This window comes from Dermacentor silvarum, chromosome 2 (assembly GCF_013339745.2).
Source record: "Dermacentor silvarum isolate Dsil-2018 chromosome 2, BIME_Dsil_1.4, whole genome shotgun sequence".
NCBI lineage: Eukaryota > Metazoa > Arthropoda > Arachnida > Ixodida > Ixodidae > Dermacentor > Dermacentor silvarum.
In genome coordinates, this window is record NC_051155.1 from 146,600,738 (window position 1) to 146,606,971 (window position 6,234).

Below are 6,234 nucleotides of genomic sequence, written 5' to 3' on the forward strand. Positions count from 1 at the left end.
TCTGAGACATCTTACAGAGAATTCTGAAAAAATAGTTGCCATTAAATCCGTATGGAATCCGTTATCTCACAGTTGAATACGACGATGGCGCGCCTTTTTATCTTGTCATGCTCCTGAGTCTGCACAGCATATGGCGAACTCGGGCGGCTGCACACAATGCAGATATTGATGTTAGCCCCGTTCGCGAACATTTTTGCGAATCTGTGTCTCCTTTTGTCATAGTGCAGAAGGTGCAGACGTATGTAGCGGAGTGGGTTCCAAGATTGCAACTTTTGTTACACATGACGAAATACTGATGACATGTAGTCAGCAAACACCTCACTCACGCCAGTAATAGCTTTGCTGTAATATTATTGACTTTAAATCCAAGGCGTAGAACGCGGGCACACTTTGCCTGTAATTATGTGCAGGATACTGAAATTGGCTGCACTTCTTTTCGGTATCAATTCACTCACTTCGCTACACCTACCACGGAGGCAATCGGTGGAACTCATGCTCCTATTCTTGTCTGTCGGATCAGCTCGTACCAAAGAAGGGGTGCCCGTTTCGTCACTCTTCAATTTGTAGTGTCACCAGTAAGATGCTGGGCCACGGCTCCGGCGGCCAGCGCACTTTCAAAACAAGAGCGCTACTCGCTACGGGCGGCCATCGCACGCACCGCTCATCGTATACATAGGCGTGGTGCGGAGAAAGGAAATGAGAATGTGTGGAGGAGGATAAGGGGTTGCGGGAGGCTGCACTGCTTCCTCCACCAACGGCATGGTATATATATACCTGGTCGCGAAATCGATAGTCAGACGAGTTCCTGCTCTATTGCGGGTTTGCGCACGGCGTCGCGGACGGTTTTCAATGACGTTTCCACCCGTCCCTTCGTCTTTCTCTCTCTTTCTTGTGTGCTGAGAAAGGTAACGAGGACGTTCAACTCTATTCGAGCCTGATGAAAGTCGGAACCTTACCTCCTCTCGACGTGCGCGTGGGCGCGCAGGCGTTTCTTAGTCTTTATTTTTGTTCGCGGTGTTACCTCATTGCGCAGACCGAGCTGACTGAAGAGGACATCGCTAATACCTGTCTGTCTCTCGTCTTTCTTTCTTTTTTTTTGTACTTTAGGATCGATTCAAGAAGCGCGCCAGTTAGTCCGCCCCAACTTTGACAAGTAATAGAGGGAACGTTGCACGGCGCTGTATCATGTCGCGTTTTTCAGCGTATATTTCGCAACGTATACTTTGCAAAGTATGCACTTTTAGAAATGTACTAAATATGTCTCATTCCATTCAATGAGGATGTACTAGACTTCAGGGCTTTAATTATCACTCTAGTGAATGGAGCCTCTGCATTGTGTTGACACATTTATATACTAAGGCGTTGCTTCAGTCTGTCAGTCGCAATGTAGAAAACAAATTAACGCTGTCTGTAGGAATGTGGCTGTCAGGTGTTATACCGTGTCCACGCCAATATTTCCCTCCTGATTTGCCTCGTAACTTATATTTATCATTTTTAGCATCGCCACCTGAGTTATTCTTTCAGAATATTGGGGCTAACATATAGTGCCCCAGCTAACGTTAGCCAAGTGGTTCAAGCGAGAAGTGTACTTAGAAGCGCGGTCCACGATATGGCTATAAGGCGTATACGGCGTTCGGTCGTCAGACCACTGTCGACCGGACACCGTAGGTCTTATAATCGAATCGTGCACCGTGATTTTATGATATCCTTTTTTTTAACAGCTTGTTTAACGTTAGCTGGGACACACGATACAACGCCTACTTAAAACATTTGCAGCAGCTGCAAAAATGCGTTAAGTATAGCAGCATTTTTCTCTGTTTATTATCTATAGTAGCATTCTCTTCAACGATCTTCCCATGCTTTCTTTTACGGCTTTGCGAAACCATAAGGTCACTTGCTTATACAGAAAAATACTCAACGCAAGTTTCTCCTTTCCGGACACCATATTTACCTTCCCACGTGCAAACACTAGGCATATAAATAGAGATAGCTGAAGTAGTCCTTATTGCAGCAATATGTTCGATCATTAGAGTTCTGTAGCGCGATAACTTAAAAATCGCTGTTCCTGTGGAAACAAAAGAAACCAGGAAATTTGACCTTGTATGTAAGCGATTCTATTTCTCTAATCAAATGTCATGACTCTTCGTCAGTGAAATTATGCTTGGTCATTAAACAAAGTTCTTACTCGTTGAGCAAGGGTGTGCGTGGTTGGCCTGCATGTATGTTCTGTATTAGACCAGCTACTAGCATCATAGGCTATTGGTTTAAATATTTTGTGCGCATTTTTTAAAATTTTGAAATAAAGCTCATTTTTGATTGAGTTATTGATTCGTTGATTGATTCATTCATTCATTCATTAAAAATGTTTTGATAGCGCCTATTGCGAGATACCTACGTACGTGTACCTACGTAATTACGAGCGTTTTGAGTACTCTTGTGGTTATCGAACCTACAAGTTTCGGCTTGTGATAAGTGGCACAAACAAAGCCTAAACCTTGCGATACCATACCGAACAGAATAAAGCAGAACAGTGAGGAACCCTTTTCGCGAATTATATGCACTAATTAACTGGCCTTGGATACGACGTCTCTTTCCAAGATATAAATAAACGTGATGCGAAGCAGGCCGACATATAAAGCGAAATCAAAACCTGTAAGAACAGCAAAATTTCATGGTTCACAGTTTGCGCAAAGTGTTATTGTCCTTTGAAATGAAAGGAGGCTTAGTCGTCATGCAGTATTGTGTCGGATGTTCTACTTCACATGTCACTGACGAAAAAAATACTAGTCATATAAACTCGGAATAAAATTCGCGCTTTTGTTAGAGCGAGGGCAAACTCAGTTAGAAATCGTGCATGAGCACTACATTTACATGACCTGTACATAATATGTATGGTATGGTATACTGTTACGTTCAACGCCTAAGCCATAATGAACGCTTTATAAGTGGACCATGTATTCGCCTCTATAAGAAAGAAGTTTCTGATATAATTGAGTGGATAGGCCTTTGGTCTTCCCACATGTAGCATCTCTTTCTACCCATAAAGCACCCAAACCCACGGAAAGGATGCATCAGCACAAAAGACAGTGGCGTCAGTCAACGGCACAAACCCAGCTAGCGTATTTCTCTCAACTTAGGCCTTTAGTTGTAACGCCTAGTAAGTCAAGTCTCTGTCTCTCTCTCTCTTTTTTCTCACAAACGCTGCAAGAGTTACATATAGAGCAGCGCGCCAGTTCCGCGTAATTTACTGGCTTCCACTGTTTCCTTTTGTGTCTCTTCAGTTTAGATGTCAGCAAAGAGTTAGCGCGTGTCAGAACCAATTGGTGGTGTTGTAGAATAAGAGACGGAGAACTTTTAACTTGTGGAAAAACGACAGACGTCCGTTCGCTTCGAGCGCATCAAGAAACTCTTATATTTTGACTAGAAGGCACGGGAAAGAGGAGAGAGTAGAGAGAAAGGGAAAGTCACAATACACTGTGCCAAACAGGCTTTCTTGCACCCCGCACATGCAAGCAACCCGTTCCAAACCTGAAGAGTACCACCGCACCGCCTGTCGCTGTTCGTAGAACGCCCCCGCCATTAATTTGCACGCAGTTTGAGGGGTGTCAAGTGTCTGATACTTCTGCCACAGCGACCTCATCAGTGCCGTTTTAGGTGGGGGAGTCTTCCTCGCCACATTGTCGGCGGCCCCCAGCGCGGGGGTGCTTTGGCACCAGAATGGAGCCAAAGCTTTATCCAAGTGCGGCCCGACCGCACTTGTTAGGCGTGTTAGGCGTTCGCGCCGCTGGGACTGCGCCATGACCTACCTTGATCTCGCGGTTGTAGCCTCAACTGAAGTAATGGGGTGGTCGAGCGCGGCGAAGTCGTATACACACGTTTAATATGGCCTTTATGGTGCATGTTCATCCCCGCTTATTGCCCATTCTCTGGCCTCGTGATCCCATATATTACTCCAAGTCCCCGTGACTGGCCGCAAAAGTAAGCTACTGCCTCATATAGAAAGAATATAAGTAGCTGTAACCGTTCGATGTTGGTGTCGGCGGATGACATGGCGTACGTTCTGCGTACTTTTGTGTATCCCTAAGCCTTCGGAGACTCGTCAATACGTGCAACAATTTTGCCGCTGTGTTAACACACTTGTGTATGATCGACCTTCTTTTATTTTTTTCGCTTATCTACCAGTCCAGGTATTTTGTTGGTCTACAGATGGCAAAATATATCTGAGATAGAAGAGGCAAACAAAACAATGCTGATGCAATCACATAGTTGAGTAAAAGTTATTGCAATCGAAAAAGAAGAAAAGTTAGATATCTGCAGTTATTGGGACTGGCAAAAGATTATCGTTAGATATATGAAATCAGAATAGAAATCAGTTTCGATGAAGCGTAATCGCTGGCAGCAGAGTATCATATTGTCATAGCATAGGCACCGGGCGCGAAGTTCTGACCCATGGCGCCTACATGCGGCCGCGTCGCGAATATAATGACATGTAACCGCCCAGCCGGGCACAGCAGGCGCAGCCGCCAGCTACGTTTGTTGATTATGTTCCGTAGTTTCTTTTGTTATGCGGGGCCGGAATGCATCGTGGAAAAAACAAGTTGCGCTTTTCGGTGCACTATTAACAGCCGAGCTGTTAAAGCTTTTGGTTCGGCCGTGGAGCGTTAGGAGAAAATTGCACCTGGTGATGACGTCACCGCGAGTTGCCTAGCAATGCCTTGCACAGCTGGTGCGAGGCGTTGCTAGGCGACGCACGTGACGTAATCGCTCGGTGAGGTTGCCACCCTCTCCCAGGTTACCCTCACCACAGCGCGTGGAGCGGCCGACGTATCGGGTGTTCGCCGGCCACGCCTCGCGATGCGCTCGCTGCACTTTCGCTGGCGTGGCGTCCCCGTGCCGAGCGCGCTCGCGCGTCAGCGCTCCGTCGGACTATAAAGTGGCTATTAGAAGACTGCGCGCCGACCGCGAGTATCGTCCCGATACTCGGGGTCGGCTAAGTTTGGCTAAGAACCAGCCAAGCCAAACCAAGTTAAGCAAAGGAAAACAAAGTTAAAGCTGGGGAAGGGCCACCAGCTTCGCTGTTTGCCCAGTCTTCGCACCACTTAGTGTGAAGCTGCGCCTAATTTTTTATTACGATAGAAATTATACGGACACTCCAAGGGCATTTCTGCCATCAGCGTCGCCGTCGTCGTCGCCTTCGCTGTGAGGTTCCGCATAAAGTCCAAGGGTGATAAAATCGTTGCCGCGCGCCGTATGCTGTATGTGCGAGTAAAAGCGCGTGACGGACGCGCGATTTCACAGAAAGCGAACGCACGGCGGAGAGCAAATGCAACATCTTCCGTCGTGCGAAAGGCCGTGGGGAGATGGGAGGGAGGGGAGGGAGTGGAGGCAACGTTTAGCTGCAACACCAAATGCGTATCTTGCGACCGGGCGCAAGGGGAACTGGCGACTCAATCTCTCACGCGAAAGGAGAACAGCGGGAAGGCAGCGCGGGAGGGAGGCGGTGCGGCTTCTACTCTGCCGGCAACTGCGTACTTGTACTTTGCGCGGCTGCGGGCTGTCCTGCGCACCGGATCTTGAATGCAATCTCCACACGGCTCTTACCTTTGTATGCGGTGTGCTTTCGCCGCTAAGTTTCTGTTGAAGCGATAGACCGCACGAACCTTCGCTCGCTGCTGCTGGTGTGCTTGCTCACGCCAGCGTTTTGACAGTGGTTGTCTGCGCTCATCGAGTGCGATCTATTCATGTTTGCTTGTGCGCGCTGACACCATGCTTGTTAATTGCTGTTAGTAAGCGAATGTTTCCAAGTTGATGCAGTCAATAAAAGTACTATCCTTACTACGAATAGCCCTCTACTAATTTGCCACCGGAATTGATACTTCGCCTTTCGGGCGAAACTGCAACTTATTTTTGATGCGAAAGCATCAAATGGCCCATTGATCATAAATGCTGGCATCATCTGTAGCAGCGAAAGGGCACCTAAATTCCCATTGGCTGCGACACCACGTCACAAGTGCACTTCGACGGAGAAGAGCGGGCGAATCGGAACACCTGCTGTCGTTGCAGTGCGCCAGGTGTAGCGTGAGGGGAGAGGGCATCGCCGCGACGCCACGTCACCAGCACGCCTCGGCGGAGCAGCTGTGAATGTAGGCTTACAATGGGGGGGGGGGGTACATATATCTCCGCCAGTCAAGCTGCTTCGTGAATACAGCAAGAGACGCCTTACAATGCATTTAA